The sequence below is a fragment of the Alligator mississippiensis genome, chromosome 5, assembly GCF_030867095.1.
Source record: "Alligator mississippiensis isolate rAllMis1 chromosome 5, rAllMis1, whole genome shotgun sequence".
Lineage (NCBI taxonomy): Eukaryota > Metazoa > Chordata > Crocodylia > Alligatoridae > Alligator > Alligator mississippiensis.
The window spans coordinates 187,430,418-187,446,887 of NC_081828.1; the positions used below are offsets into that span (position 1 = coordinate 187,430,418).

At 40.0% G+C, this 16,470-nt stretch overlaps 1 protein-coding gene across 12 annotated transcripts in view; it reads left to right on the top strand.

Annotated features, from left to right (window-relative positions):
• KIAA1217 (KIAA1217 ortholog) overlaps positions 1–16,470 on the top strand; it is a 279,741-nt gene that overhangs the window by 173,377 nt on the left and 89,894 nt on the right. The window contains exon 1 of one of the 12 annotated variants that reach the window (XM_014608982.3): positions 1,101–1,346. The exons of the other annotated variants lie outside the window; for them this stretch is intronic. The gene's annotated coding sequence lies outside the window, so the exon portion shown is untranslated. Of the gene's footprint in view, positions 1–1,100; positions 1,347–16,470 lie in introns of those variants that run through there. 12 annotated transcript variants of the gene reach the window in all.

Consider the following 16,470-nt stretch of genomic DNA (forward strand, 5'->3'; position numbering starts at 1 on the left):
ACGATACAGATACTTGGTCAGTTTGGTAAATCTGGTAAACTGTTGTAGCAAATAATTGTATGGAGTCTTTGTATACTGAAATACATAGTTCTGACTTTCCATCCTCCCAGAAGTATCCTGCTAGTAAATACTTTGAGTCGCTAGCACTTTAGTGCTCTGTTTTTTTACTTAAAACATGTCTTTATTGTCTCTGTAGTGAGCCTGAGAGCAGTAACAAGATGCAGTCCCATCTTGCTTGCTTACCCTTCACCTGTATATTAAGCAGTGTATGTTCCCTGTACCCAGAGCTGTTGATTTGCACATGCTGTTTGGTGTGCACTCTGGGCCATACTAAATTGATGATGCTGTCTAATTTCTGGGTTTTGGCATGCACTCTTAAGCCCAAATGGGCAGGGAGTGCTTCTCAATGTTCCCGTATTCTCCACAACAGCAAGCAATGCAGTCATGTCATTGGTGAGACACGTGATGCTTCTTAAAATAAACAAACAAACACCCTATGGCATAAAACAACTTTGAAATTCAGTGCTAGTCTGTGGTACAGAGATAATAAATGCAAGATATTTTTGAGTTTCTCGTATACCAGTAAAAATGCATTCAGGCTTTTAGATTCTTAGCTGTGTTTCACTGGATTGTGTTTTAAGAGAAGAATATTCAAGTTATTAAGCAGGGATGGTAAACTGAAAATGCTGCCAACATTATCTATCATTTGTAATTTTTTTTAGTCTTAGAATGTAATTCCTAAAACTGAGAAATAAATATTTGAATGATGAATTGTGTAAATAAATATAAATGCTAAGCCTGCAGCTAAGCCTGATCCCACTACTATAAAACTTTATTTTCCTTAGGAAAAAAGCCTATGCATGTCTATCTGATAAAGAACTTCTAAACAATACAAATCTCATCTTTCCTGCCGTTTTGCTGTCTGCTTTTTCTAATGCTCTTTTTGTCATTGAGAGGTTATGACAACATGAGCCATATTGTATTTATAAACATCACGTGTTTCCTTGATATGACTTGCAGTGCTTGCCAAACAGAACACATGGAAGAAGCATTTCTCATTAGCTCAGCATTGATTTTGGTTATACTGATTTCCGGGATAGGAAAAATGCCTTCCTTACTCAGTTTTAACTTTCATACAGTTAAGCAAAGCTGCTGAGTATTCATGAAATCACTTGTCCAGGGAAGCTGCTGCTTTTTTAGCCCACATATTTTGTCTAAGAGCTTCTTAAGGAAAGCAAAAGTAATTTAGGTTTAAGAAAATGTAAAGATAAGCATAGCTAAACATAATTTTGTGTTAAAATACCTGCTAGACTCTTCTAGAAAAGGAGTTCACCAAAACATGTAAGGTAAGATGCCTCTTCATAGTGATATTCCTCCTCGTCGTCTTTTTGTTTGTTTGTTTGTTTGTTTTGGCTAAGAGTTTTGAATTAACTGGGGCTTTAAGCCAGAATTCATAGTTAGATGTCCCCCCACCCTTATTTCTCCTGGAAAAAGATGTTTTATTGTTTTGTCTTTTAGAAAACAAAGTGTACATTCAGATTCTATACCTACTTTGAAATCTGCACAAAAAATGTAATAATCCAGTTATTTTCTAGCTTGTCATTTGAAATTTGATTGAGATTTCAGCAAAGTATATAAAGGAAACCTTTAATATTCTGGGTTTGTTTTCAATTACATGAACTCTACTATTTTTTATGAATGAGCTATCTAGAAGATGCCAATTATTTATGCAATTGTAGAGAAGCTGACCTTGAGGAGTAGCTGCATTTAATCAAACTGTGATGAAAGATAGTAAATGTACCTGTGCTCTTTCATCCATGTCTCTCTTGATATACTATACCATTTATCCCATAAAACTCGCACTGTTCAGAAGGTGGCTAGAAGTTTAAGGGGGAAAAATCATCCTTGATTTTAGCTCTACATAAAAGAATATATAAATCTTGAATAAATCACCTGGCAAAAAACAACTTGTTAAAGATGTGGGTTTCAAAGTATATTTGGATAGAGATCTCATTAAAGTTATTTTAATAGAGTGCTTTTGTGTTTCTATTGAATTTATATCTATATTTTGGACAAATATAATTGATGTTCTTTGTAATCGTATAGCTCTTGTTACTGTACCAGCACACTAAATGGTATAATTTTTAAGAGCTTTCAAAGAATTCAGATCCATCTACTGTTAAAAGCAACATTTTTTTTAATTACGCTAATCACATTTTAACTTTATATCAAATTTTCTCTCAAAGAAAATATTTTAGCCTAAATATCCAAGTACATGAGTATGCTCCACCCACTCTGAAATTCACCAACTCTTGTTTTCTAGACTAAGAAATATGAAGCCTGTCATTTGGAATTTCTCAGAAACATTTTCTGTACAAAAGTAGATCCACCCTCCTGCTATGAAACACTGACTTTAACAGCATTGTTCAGAGAGAGACAAATTCTTTATTTCCTCTTACAAGGCATCTCTTTAGTCTGGCCTGTCTTTCTTGTTGTGAACTGCCAACAGCTTGCCCCAGAGCATGTCAGTGCAGCTCCTCAGTCAACCAGATGGAGTTAGTTAACAGCAACACATGGTCTCTGCTGGCCTGGGACTGAGTTTGGAAGTCACAAGTCTTAAATAGTCCAAATCTGAAGTTCTCAGGCAAAACTCCCGTTGGCTTCATTGAGTTTCCGCTAAATGCTGACATAAGGATGGGGCTTAGGTCCATTTTTTTTGTCTCCTAATTCCTACTTTTATTCTTGTTCCACCTTTTACAGAATGTTTCCAGGTTCCAATTCCTCAATAGTTTTGCTCTTTTTTTTCAATTGGCCCTGCTTTTAGTCAGTTAATCTGCAGTAGTTTGGCTATTTACCTCCATTTCCTAAGTCTTTGCTGGCATCAGGCATAGATGGAGTTCCTTAATGCAATGACAGATGAAAAAATACTCATGGCTGTGTCCTCCATGGTCATAAATCAGCCTTCCTTTGTAAACATAGAAGCTTATGTGAATTCATAAATTCCCTTAATCTCTGGGATAGCATCGGAGGCAAAATAAGTTTAATGACTTCCAGCCACCTCTTCAAAAGAAATTATAAACCACCTTGTTGAGGTGGATCTAGTGTGTATCAAGTTCTTTATAACACTAGTTAGGTTGTAAAGAAAAACTGTCTTTAATCTGGACATTGCTTTAATTGATCAGAATTTTGCTTTAGCTTTCCTTAGCAGCCTTCCCTATTGCTCTCTTCACTTTGAACAGGACCTGAATTCCTTGCTTTCAGCTGTCTTCACTTCTATTTTCTATATAATACTTTCCTCCAGGATGATACAGGAGCTGGCGGGCCAGATTTCATAAGGCATATGAGGCTTGAAGAGAATTTTCATCATCCTCTTTTTGTGGAAGAAGAAAACTGATCCAACTCCTGAGCTTTTACAAGAGCCTGCCACAGACATTCGAGGACCTGATCTCACCGCGTTAGATGGTGTTCTAATCTGGAGTCAAAGAACAGCAATCAGACTCCTGAAAATAAGAGCATTACATATATCTTTTCTTGGATGTGCATTAGATCTGGGGTAAAAATAACCTGACTTGGCATAAACAAGATGTTTGCAAGAATCAGAAGGCAACAAGGCGTTATAAGATACTTCATGATACTGGAACCTAAGTTTTTTTTTTTTCATATTCAGAATTGAAACTTTAAGCCTCGGAACAATTCAAGTGTGAGTGAAGCTTAACATCCAGTTTGAATGACTGAACTGACCAAGAGGGTATGTTAGGTGAATGGTTTTCTCCTTCACTCTGTACCTAATTGTTATCGAGATCTTTGATTTATTTCAGCTATGTAAGCAATTTTATGCCCAGCCACATAAACTGCAGTCTATCTGTTGACGGATTTTTTTTTTTTGGTTGTATCATCACCTCCCTAAACTTCTTTCAGGAAGGATTCAAGGGATTCAGGGTTTTAAAGTACACTATTTCTTAAAAATACCTTTCTTCTTGGATCTACAACCATAGTTCACTATGTATACAGTGAAACCTGTCTTAATTGACACTCAAGAGAACATCATAACTGTGTGGCCAAGCAGAGAGAGTCTTGAACAGAAGGCTGAGCACAAATTTAGTAAAATGATGGATAGTTTAAAGCAATTGTGAATTGTAGGCAGCTATTGGTTCATTTTCCCCTGTATTTATGGGAAAATTAAACAGGGTGCTTAGACCATGTAACTATATTACCTGCCTATTGTGACAGTTTGGTTACTAGACTATCTCTGAATTTATAATTCTGTATAAAGATACCCTTGAAGGAGAAAATATTCACATAATAGGAAAAATATACGTTAAGATACGGATACTTTAGGATATGACTAATATCTTGAGGTGTCCGTTACCGCATATACTTATGACGCTGCCTTTTTTGGAGTAGAAGGTTCAACCCATCATAGAACCAGACCAGTTGTGTATCATGTACATAGGCACATGCCAGAAACCCATTTGTGCAATTTGGAGAGATTCCCTTTTGCAGGGGAATGAGGAGGCGGACTGGCAGATCCACTATTTTATTGTTCCATCAATCATTCTTCCTATAGGTAGGCCATGGGAGTAGTGCTGGGTGCAAAATTTGGGGCATCATTCTTGTTTGTCTGATGTTCTTTGTTCTTATTTTGTAGTAAAAACTTGTTACAGGTGTAAACATATGGCTTAGGATTTAAACTGCAAACTGTGGTTAATAAAACTTCATACTATTTATATCTTAACCTATTCCATATTCTTATAATAGAAAACATGTTTTGACTCAAGTCGCTTGATAATTCCAGATGAGACTAAAGGTTATGTTTTTCTTTATTCTTGTTTAATCATATGAAGTTGTTCTAATGTTATTTGTCTTTGGCACAGTGAGAGGAGCTGCAAATATAGAACAAAAATAAAAGCTGAACAGTTGTATCAGAGAATCAAAAATTCTCTATGCATTTATTTTGATTTATGAGATCAGTTACTAACAGTATTTCTAATTTTAAAGAGAAGAAATCTGATATACAGTATGTTTAAACCAAATAAATATGCTGATCTGCACCAGAACTATATATGTTTGATACTATCCATTTTGTTTTCCCCAAAAAGGAATAAATTTATCAGTTCAGTGGTGCTCCGAGGAAGCACTGGAATTGAAAATGGTCTTAAGGGTTTGGCTTTTGAGGCTGGTGATGACCGCATGCATTATGTAGATGATGTGTTTGATCTGTTAAAGAGAAGGGGAAGTGAAGGAAATGCCTGTTCCATCTGTAGAAAGCAGACAACTTTTGTTTATGTTCCTAAAATCCTATCTAAAAACAGCTGTGCAAAAGCAAAACAAACAAACAGAAATGTTGTTTGAGTGCAGTACTAATTGCCAGCTATCTCAAGGACTCCCACCTTCATTTTATAAAAATCAGTGACAGAGTTTATATGTTCAGCATAAAGAAAATAATAGCTTATAGGCTGGGTGAACTACAGTATGTTGATGAGATAAATGTGGATATTGGCAAAACAATGATATAATTATGTAAATACAACCTTTTTAGGATTGAATCTGTTATATTTCAGTGTGTTTGTATTTTTGTCATTCACAATAACACCCTTAACATTTCTGGCTGAAATTTTAAGATTTTTAGTATTTTTGCCATCCACCAAACTATACTGTCTGGAAAGTTCAGTAACGAAGAAAGCTAAAGTATATGATACTTATTAACTTCTCTGTTTAAATATGTAGTTTAAAAATTAGATATTTTTAAAAATCTTTTACATTTTCCATTTTGTGGAAAATAAAAACGCTTCTAGAAAATATTCTTATAAACGCTCTAATATGAATATATATTAGGTTGCCTGATCTGGGTCTTTTTCTTGCCAACCATGGGTGGAATTATGCAGTCTGGTATCAGGGAGATAGCTTCTGCAATGGAATGAAGGCATTTGGGTGGTGGTGGGGAATATCTAGACATAGCTTATGTACCAGTCATGCTCATTTCTAGTTAATCATGCTGTGGATGGGACAGACAAAAAGTTTGTCACTTTATCCATGGGTCCATGTCTTAAGAAAAGGTATTCCAATGACCTAAAACATAGCTGAATGAGACCCTCATCTAGGTACATCTTACGGTGATGGTAAAAGTAGCTGGAGAATTTGCCCTCATTTCTTTCTCTTCCTGAAGGGTGTTATTATTGACAGTTGACCTGCAGTAACTGCAAACAGATTTAGGGAATGTAATGGGCCAAGGGCAAATTTATGATCCTTCTATTTGGATCTAAGCTGATTTGCCTTGTAAAATGAAATCAGGTTAGATGAAAAATAAAATGCATTATTGTTGCTGTTGCTATCTTTTCTGTGGCCTGGATCCCGGATTCCTGTTTTATCCTGAAGAGATTATTGTAGCCTGGTCCAAAGGAATGGGAAGGACAATTATGTGGGGTGACAGATAGCAACAACTTGGAGAATAGAGGCTCTTAGGAAAGCAATTGTGTGTATGGATGAGCAGGCGTTGGATTGTAGTTTGAAAGTGGTATAGGATGCCATCACATGAAATATATGTGAAAGGTAGGACCTTACTATTCCCTTCCCCCCACTCTCCAGAGACACACAAGGAGCCCTTCTTGCTAGACCTTATTGACCATTTTATCACCTTGGATCCATTAATAACTAGAGTTGGATTAACAGCCACACAGTCCCTAAAACCATAAGTGCCCATACACATGTGGCAACATTTGTTTTGACATTTCCTGTTGGGAACCATTCCTGTGAAATGTGTGTATGGAGTGCCTGAGCTATTGCACTTGTTAGAATGGCATTGTTCTACATGGCATCGAGAGGGGAGCACGATGTTTTGTCCCTGAAACCATGTGGGATAGGCACATGAATTATGCTTGATTTTTTCAAAGCCATTTGTAGTATTGAAGGTGCAACGCAAAATATGGTTATTTAGATGTATGGGGGCCTGTGAATATGGAAACAGAAGGGCTGTGCAGGGACAAGTCCTGGAGCCCCCCTATTCCACACAACCACCTTTTCTTGGGTCAGGAACATCCTGAAGCATTCACCACCTGTGCCATTCCTGGCTGTAGTTTTTCTGAAATGCTTTGCTGTCCTCTTCGCCTACATTCGATCTCCCTTCCCTGCCCAGTACCCTCCTTAACCATGGGAATTTACATTGGACACAGTCTCTCTTCCTCTTTCTCCCCTTTATTTTCTTCTGTGTAGATACAGTACAAAGTGAAAAAGTAAAAAGAAACTCTCCTGGCTTTAAAGAACATTTGTATTCATTCTTGTTATCCTCTTTCCTTCCATTTCTTCATAAACTTCTTTCATTTTTTATTGTTACCTTCTTACTTTTTTCCCCCAGCATTTCTCTTATCAGTATTTTCTCTTCCTTTTGTCTCTCATGAATTTCATTATCTCTGGCCTTGTGCTCAGATTTTTGGATCCCTGTCCATGCAATGTGTTAACCCTTTCGTGAATCCTCCAGTAAGCTCTCCTCACTCCCACATTCTCTCTCTCCTATAGAGTCCCAATGGTATTCACCTGTTTTTTTTTCTTTTTTTTTCCCACAGGCTCCCACCCTGACTTTCTTAGTTTCCACCCACTAACGGTCTCTCGTTCTCATGTCTTGTCCCACTTTTGTTTCTCTGTTACTTTGCATCCTTTTAGTGGTGCTACAGTTCAGATTTTGTTAATTGTCTAGTAACCACATATGACATTAACATTCCTATTTTATTTACTAACTATGCAGGAAAAACTGCATGTTACAAAAAAGTTTGTTGTATAATGGTGGAAATGAAACTTGCATTACAATCAAAACTTTGTCATCTTACTTACAAAGCTGAGAATTTCAGCAAGTCAATTGTAGACAGACAAAGCTGAGCAAAAGGGGAGGCACGAGAGGAGAAAAGCAAAAGTACAGGAGCTCCTTTTCTGCTCTGCTGATAAATGAAGGATGGGTTATTGCCTCAGGTGAAAGGTCCTGCTGCTTTATATGAACACAAAGACTGTGCCAGGCTGAGCAGGGGATCTAGGTAAAGGCCAGCTGAAGGACAGTTGTTCTCCCTGTCGCTGACAAGAATCTGAGAGATGCTGGCAAATGAACAGGTTACAGCCAAATCCAGTATCTCTTCTGACACGTTATGGAAAGCCAAGAAATAATATGGGCTGAGGTTGGTTCAGGATGCCCAGGTACCCATCGTGCCCCATGATTTTAAGGAACAAAGAAAAATAGGAATTGGTCAGGGAGGAAAAATACAGCCCAGCTGCTGGGAGTTTCTCAGGGCAGGAGCCAGACTACCTGAACCATTGAGGTCCCTTCCAGTGCTTCCTATCTGTGATTCTGTGACTTCTCCCTAGTTTTATCCATCTCTGCTCATGGAAAGCTACAAGCCCCTTTACAGCTGAGAGTCCGGTAGCTCTCCTGAACCAAACAAATGCTGTGCAAAACAAGAAAATACTGAGCAGTTTCAAAACATGCCTTTTTAGCAGTCCTAGGTGATGTCAGCAAAAGGGCAGTTCTCCAAGAGCGTTCAGCAAGGTTCCAGCATGTATTGTGTCCTCACTGGAGCTGTGGCTAAATGATTTTACCTTCCCCTCCTTCTGCTGCTGAACTTGTTTTCCTCTTCAGGTCCAGTCTTCTGTTCCCCAAGCTGGCTAAAGGAAGGAGAAAGGGAGAGGAAGTGCCCTATTTGACAAAAGAGCTGGGATTACCAATAAAGGAAGGCAGTTTAGATCTGGCTATATTATCATATTTTGAATCATAAAACAAACAAAAGCTAATGGAAAATAGGTAAAAACTAGCATAGATAACAGGCTGAGTGAAAGCCATCTAGAGAGAGGAGACAGAGGGTGAGAAGGCAAAAACAGTTCTAATAAAATATCAGCATTATACTATAGAGCAGAGCATCTACTGGTACTAGCCTAGCTTTTGGGGACTCCCTGTACATAACCCTCCATATACATATGTGTATATAACACAAATTTTCATTTAGCTGAAAAAACATGCTTACTAGTTTTTATTGAATTGACATTTTTGGGGCGGGGAAATGAGGTTTAAATTGCAGGGTAGGAGGAGGGAATTCATGCATAATATAGAAGCCTAGTCCTACAGTTCCTTGGTCATGGAACTTCAGCAAGAGTTTATTACATTGGCTCTGATCCTGTGAGCTTGAAGCTTAAACCGGGAGGTTTGCAGCCGGAAAAGAAATGTCCACTCTTGCCTGTCTTTTATTTTCTGCAAAATGCCTCATAATCTGAAATTCCTGGTCACACTACCCAATGACCTAGCCACACATTCAGCTGTAGTAGTGCCAAAACATTAAAAAAATTCTTCAGTGAAATGTTGTTCTCTTGAGGCTCAGGTGTTCAGGTCAGACACAACCTGCTGAGCATTATATGAGCCATCTGTTCTATAAGAAGCCTTCTTCTGCCAGCACTGAAGCACAAGTGCTACTTGTCCTTTAACAGTGGTTTTCCCTATTTTATATTTCATAGATTTCATAAAAGAAATAGAAAGGTTGGGGTGAATAAGTTGTAATAATTGCTGTATTTTAGCAACTGCCCTGGTTATTAATGAAGACCAGGTATAGAAGTAAGACAAATCCAAAGGTATACCACAGCTATGGATACATAACACAATCACTACGGAGTATTTTACCCTGGATTTTGCTCCTTCTCCCCTTACCCCAAGATCAGGCATTCTACTGGATTTTGCTCCATAGTACATTTACTCCATGGTCAAGAGCCAGGCGCGTAACCAGTTTTCCTGAGCTAGCTAACTGCTCAGAGATTATTAAGAATGTCTTGCATTCAAAAGCTGGTCTAACTCTATGTCACTGTGGGAGATTCATACTCGATGATGATAACAGATCCATCCATCGCCACTCTCTTTCACTCTTGTTCACCTCCCTTAATGCTCACTTGCCACACCTTGTAGTTAAACTGAAGGAGAATAAGGAGAGGAGAGGTGGTTGTTGCTGCTAGTGAGGAGGGTGAGTCATAATCTTCTTTCACAGGGCTCTTTGCCTCCCCTACATCCTGTCCTTCCCCACCAATATAGGTTTCGACTTGTGACCCGCTTCAGGTCTTGCCCTCCCAGGGATGAAGTTTCAATGCCTGGTAACCGACTGACTGTGGTTACCTGGTTTGATTCACATTGCAACTTATCACTGGTTTGTGCCTCCGATTGGCGTCCTTCACCATGTCATCAAATTTTAATGATTCTGTTATATCTCTAATACGTAATATCTCTAATAAGCACTTGGTGTCACTGTGATACATTTCTTACTTGCATCAAATCAGTTATCTTGTCTCTCATTCAGTTCATCAATTCCCTTCTTGATGAACGGAGATCAAGTCTACCTAGGTCCAATTAATCAATTTCTTAAATAGGCTGATCAATTAACAGTCATACTCGTATGCAATTAATTGACTCTTCTTGACCCCCCCACCCCAGAATACATTAAGTCCAGTGGGGCTGCTTTCCTGTTTAAGTCCACTGGGGAAAAATGCCTTGGCTTGGCGGCAAGCACCTAACCCAGTATGGGGTCCCCATAAAGGAACCCTTTATGATCCCGTCTTACTGGTCCCAGGTAGTCCTTCTCTTCTGCCGTAGCTCTGTTGGTTGTCTTTCTTATGAAGGAGTTCCGTCCCTCAACACCCAGCTTCAACTCCATCTCAACCCACCAGTCCAGCATCTTGCATTAGTCCTGGGCCTCCACACAGCTTGCCAAGCTCTGCTTTGCTCATGTTCCCCTCTTTGAGGAAACTCTCTGGGGCCTGTGCAGTCTCATCTTCCAACCAGGCTCCTCCTGGCTAGTAGGAGACGGCTTTGGACTCCCATGACCTGGCTCCCCTGTGCATTGGGCCTGAAGGCTGCCATGTCTGCCTCAGATGTCGGCGTGCCGGCTCTCTCTGCTGCGCTGCCAGTCCTTCACCTCTTGGTGAGTCTCCCCGCATGCTGGGTCCAGTGGGGCTCACTGGACCATAATAGGGCCTGTTATCTGTGCCATGTTACACTCACCTCTACAATAAAAGATATCACCCCAAGAAATCCTAACTGCACTAGGTTAGGTACTATTACAGAGCTTGACCACGAGATATCAGGGGGCCAGCTTGTACTGAGCTGACTATAGGAGTGGATCCATGACTATTACCCCTGTAATTTGAATCAATGTAAGGTTACTCCTCACTTTCTGTAAGGTAAATTTACTCCGGACAGGAGTGATTTAGTAAGTATAGGATTACACCAAATGCCTGCTCCACGTTTACTCTGGAGTAAATGTGTTCAGTCCCTGCACCCTAGGAGGGCAGTCTGTGAGTGCCACCTGGCCTTGAAACCTGACCTGAAAGAACTCTGATGCATCCAATTTCAGTCTTTTTGGATGCACCACAAGACAATGCAAGTGGATTCAGTTGTAGGTTGTTCATGGGAGGGCTGCATTTGAAAACTTGAAACTAATTTTAATTGTTCAGATCATGGGAAATGATGCTTAGTACAGAGCAGCATAATAAAGGCTATTGGGTTTTTTTTCATGACTGTCTGCTGCTTGTGCTAAGGATAGTTATTGGAGATAAGCCTTCAGCTTCCCTCTCCAACCTGTTGCTCGAAAAACAAGTGACACCTGAGATTAAGATAGCCCACAGGGACTTCTCGTTCCTCTTACTCTAGAGAGCAGGTAGCTTTTATTGACAGATTTCCATCATTGCACTCGCCTGTACTTTGGAGCATAGAATTATAGAAAGTTAGGGTTGGAAGGGACATCAGGAGGTCATCTAGTCCAACACCCTGCTCCAGAGCAGGACCATCCCCAACTACATCATCCCAGCCAAAGCTCTGTCTAGCTGGGTCTTAAAAACCTCCAACAATGGATATTCTACCACCTTGCTAGGTAACTTGTTCCACTGCTTTACCACCCTCCTAGTGAGAGAGTTTTTCCTAATATCTAACCTAAACCTCCCTGAAAGGTTGTACGCTGTGGTGAGAAGTCCTTGTAAAACTCTGCCCTCAGCTACAGACCCCCTGATGTAAATGATCTTCTGCTATCCGTAATTTCTGATTTCTTGGATCAGGTGTGGACATCATGCTGGCTAGTATGCTGAGTCACATAAGGCTCTCCCTGGCAAAAAAAAAAGAAAAGAAAAAACAGTAAAAAATCAATACTTTCCTCAGATACATATTTATGAAAACAGACACTGACAAATTGATTTAGCTTTTTGGCTCTGAGGGAGTGTACTAGCTTGTTGCAGTCAAGCAATACTCCCAGCAACTGCAGGATAAGCTGTCCAGAGAGAGCAGGATCAAGCCCTTAGTAAAAAAACCTGTCCAGGATGTTAGTCAACTTGTCTGTTTTTTGTCAAGGAAATAGTTATTTACAGCGATGAAACTAGTAGCTGGCTTTTAACTATTTCCATCCATGATAATATTAAAAGTAATAATTTTGAAAATTATCAGATCGTCAAGTAGGAGCATTCTTGTCACTTCTTGGCACTCCACCTCTCTCACACACATGCAGGCATACATCAGAGTAGGGTGTTTTGGGTTTTTTAAATATTGTCTGACTTCATAAATACCAATTTCTTCCCTATATGTCCGCAGTGCTTTTCAACTACGAAAAAAAGAGAAATTAATGAGACGAGAAAATTACAGCAAAGGTCCAGGATACTAACGATGTTATTAGCACTGAAGAGGAAATTAGGGTGACTGGTGTTGTTAAATGTTCAGTGGAGACTTCAGGCTTTCATTAATACAGATTTTCGGCAATAAATAAACCAGACTTGCAGTTCTGATCCTGATGAGATCTAGTGCTTAGAATCTCTCAGGATTGTCCTTTGCTTGTACTGTGGGTGTCCAGCTGAATAAGAAACTTGATTCAATATGGTACATTATAAACAAGTAATAGCAACTAATTAAGCTCAAGATAATGCATGGCAAGACAGACAAGGCTTGAGGGGTTCTGATAAAGTAATTAAAACAGTAAGTGATGCTTGAGTACTTTTGTATGCAGTATCAGAACTCTGAGATTTAATTATAGTCTTTGTATTGATATGGACATGCAATATTTATAATGTTGTGCCCCAATATATTTTGAGATTAAAAGAAGATTAATTCTTTAAATAATAAACATCTTCTTGTGCCTCACACATATTGAAGCTTATTGTAGATTGCATGGGGAACTAGTTTCAGTAGGCATGACATTCTGGGGTATACTTTATCATCCCTGAGGCCAATTACTGAAAATATTCATCCTATCAGTTTGTAATAAATTACAGACAAACTACACTGAGATATACAATATCCCTATATCCTGCAAATAATATTAAGAATATGATTTTTCACAGCAGGTTTGTTAGCCTGTAGGAAAACTGCTAATAGGAAAATGCACTCTGCACTTGTTTAGAAGACTCCGGTAGAACAAACTAATTATTCTAATACCTATTAATACCACTTCAGGTGTTTCTGGAGTCTAGTTAGTCAGTGGAATTGAACGGCTTTTTAACTCATTTATGTATCCAAATCCCTTTTCATGGAAAGTTAGTGTTTAATTAGTTAGTTAAAACTGCTAAATATAAACCAGATGCCTCAATGGTGGAAGATGATTTGCTTCCTATAGTGTAGCTTGAGAAGCAACAAGCTTGAGAGGCAACATTAAATTCAGACTCAGAATAATTAGATCTAACATTCTTTCTATTCCACAATGTTCTGTTACTATATTTAGTGTAAATATTTAATTAAAGTATTATTTTTAAATATATAGAATTGCAATCACTTGGAAACCTTCTAACTTTAGGTCTAGAGGACTGATTCTCAACCAAGGTCTCATGACACCTAGGGGTGTTATGAGGTCCTTCAAAGCAGGGGTGGGCAAAATACACCCTGTGGGCCATTTCTGGCCCACCAAGTGATTTTATTTGGCCTGTGGCTGCCCCTCTGAAAGCCAGAATCTCTCTGCCCTCCTCCCTCCCCTGTGCAGTAGGTGTCAGCTCCAGCGGCAGCTCCAGCTCTAGTGGCTAGGCAGCCACCCCTGTACAAGAAACTAGAGGCTCCTGGCTAGGCTTCTGCCCTCTCCCTGTGCCAGGGACTTGCAGGCAGGGGAGGCAGAGAGGGGCTGGCAGGTGGGGGTGGGCCGAGCTAGCCTGGGAGGGGAAGGAAAGTATGCCACACTGCCTGCCCCCACCCCCTCAAAAGTCCCAAAATGCCCTGCAGAGGGGACAACCCCGGGGGGAAGGTGAAGGGATTTCTCCAGGGCACCATGTGGCAGGAGCAGGGAACCAGAGAGCAGCAGCAGCAAACAGGGGCCAGTGGGGATTGATGGCTCCCATGTCCCTGTGTTTCACCATGTCCCCTGGGCCTGAGGCAGGTTGCTCCCTGGGCTGTGGCTACACAGGGGTGTAGGAGGAGGTGGCAGCTGGGGCTCGGGCACCTGTACGTGGTGGGCTATGGGTTGCCAGCTGCTTGGCACCAGGAGGTTGCAGCCCTGGATTTAGCTTTGTTCCCCCTGGAACACTAATTGTCTGCTGGTGTTGCAGTATTGGCAGCCTTAGAGCATGGCTGCAGGGAGGGCACAGGGGGATGCGCAGGGTGGGTGCACACTTAAGACGCAGGGCAGACACATACACACAAGATGGACACAATGCACAGGGCATGGGACAGACATATATAGGACACACAGGACAGATGCATGACCCACAAGACAGAGGCACACAGAAAAAAACATGGGACAGATACAGGACACAGGATGGACACATGGAAATTATACAGGATGGGCAGAGGGACACACAGGACATATATACACAGAGTGGATACACACACACAAGCAAAACATGGGACACACACAGGGGACACACACAGGAAAAACATGGGACAGATGCAGGACAGACCTGCAGATTAAACGGGATGGACACACACACATACAGGGCACAGGCCAGACATACACAGGACACAGAGACTGGACACTCACACCCACCTACACACATGGACACACTCCAACTAGACCATCTGTTAGTAATGCAACTTATAACAGCTCATTGAGATGCCCATTGTTCTGGGTTTGGTTTTTATTAAATATTTCATAGTAGAATGTTTATGATTATTATATGATTTTTTTAATCTATAATTTGTTAAAATGTTCTGAAAGTTCTTGGGTGCTGCCCTCAACATCTCACCAAGGCTTATTAAGTGGCCCTGCAGTTCAAATAATTGCCCACCCCTGCTTTAAGGGGTGCCTCACAATATTAGCACTCTTAAGCGTGAAAACAACCTACAACATTCACAAAATAAATCCAGAGATTGTAAATGGGAATATATAGTGTCAAAATCATTCTGGTCTGTTGTGGTCATCCTGAGTTCTTTGAAACTGAAAAATTGTCCTATTATTATTCTGTAGTGAAGAAACAAGTGAAAGTTAAGAGCTAGACTTCTCAGAGGGATGCCTTTTCAGAAGTATATGTTGAATCTAAAAAAGGTTGAGAACTCCTGATCTGGGGGAAAAAGGCCTTATGTCTTAACAGTTTTTATGTAACAAGCAAATACAGCAACCTCCTAGTCTAGACCAATGATGTTTTAAAAAAATGTGCAAAATGTCGTGCGTGTCACAACATACCAAAGCTAGCTCTTTAATATTAGTGTTTTCCCATCTGCTTGTTGAAGGGTCATTTTATTTAGTGGTTAGAGCATGAGAAGGAGAGTTGAAACTACTAGATTTCTGTTCCCATAACTACCACTACTCTTGGTCATATCGCTTAACTGCCATCTGTGTTGATTTTACCCATCTGTAAAGCAGGAGCTATACTATCTCCCTCACTAAGGTGCTGAGAGACTGAATGAATTTCTACCAAGTGTTTTGGGAAAAACACTGTGCAACATAATATTATCTTTACTTCAGAAGGATCCCACCACAGGTGATGCCTCCACTGAGCTCCAAACCCATGCCTGTGCACCTCTAATTGTGTTTTGGCTCCTTTGAAAGAGGGAGGGTTGAGATTAACCCAGCAGATTCCCCTGTTTTGATACAGCTGGGACTCTTTCCCTCCACATCAACAACAGTTTTTGCTTTTCCCCTAACTGAAATGACTTTCAAGTTCCTGCTATAACAGAGGTTGTACTTTTTTAAAACAAACACCCAGCAGATAACTGCAACGCTGCAAAGTGCTTATGTTGTGTGATATCCCTGTGGTGTTTAGGTTCTGGCTCTCCCATCTGGCAAATACTGTATTTTTTTAATGGTTTTTTTAATACATTAAAATTTTTTTAATGTATTTCCTACATTATCAGGGGAACGGGTTTTTGGGGGTGATGTGGTAAAGGAGAAGGAATTTCCCTATTATCATTCTATGCGAATAGTTGACATTTGCCTTTTTATTGTATCTATTTTAAAAAACGATCTTAATTGCTTGTGCAGTGTTCTACAGAGATAGCAATGAAATTGATTTATGATGGACCCAAAGTTCAGCTTGGGAAAGCTACTAAGTGGACTGGTTAAT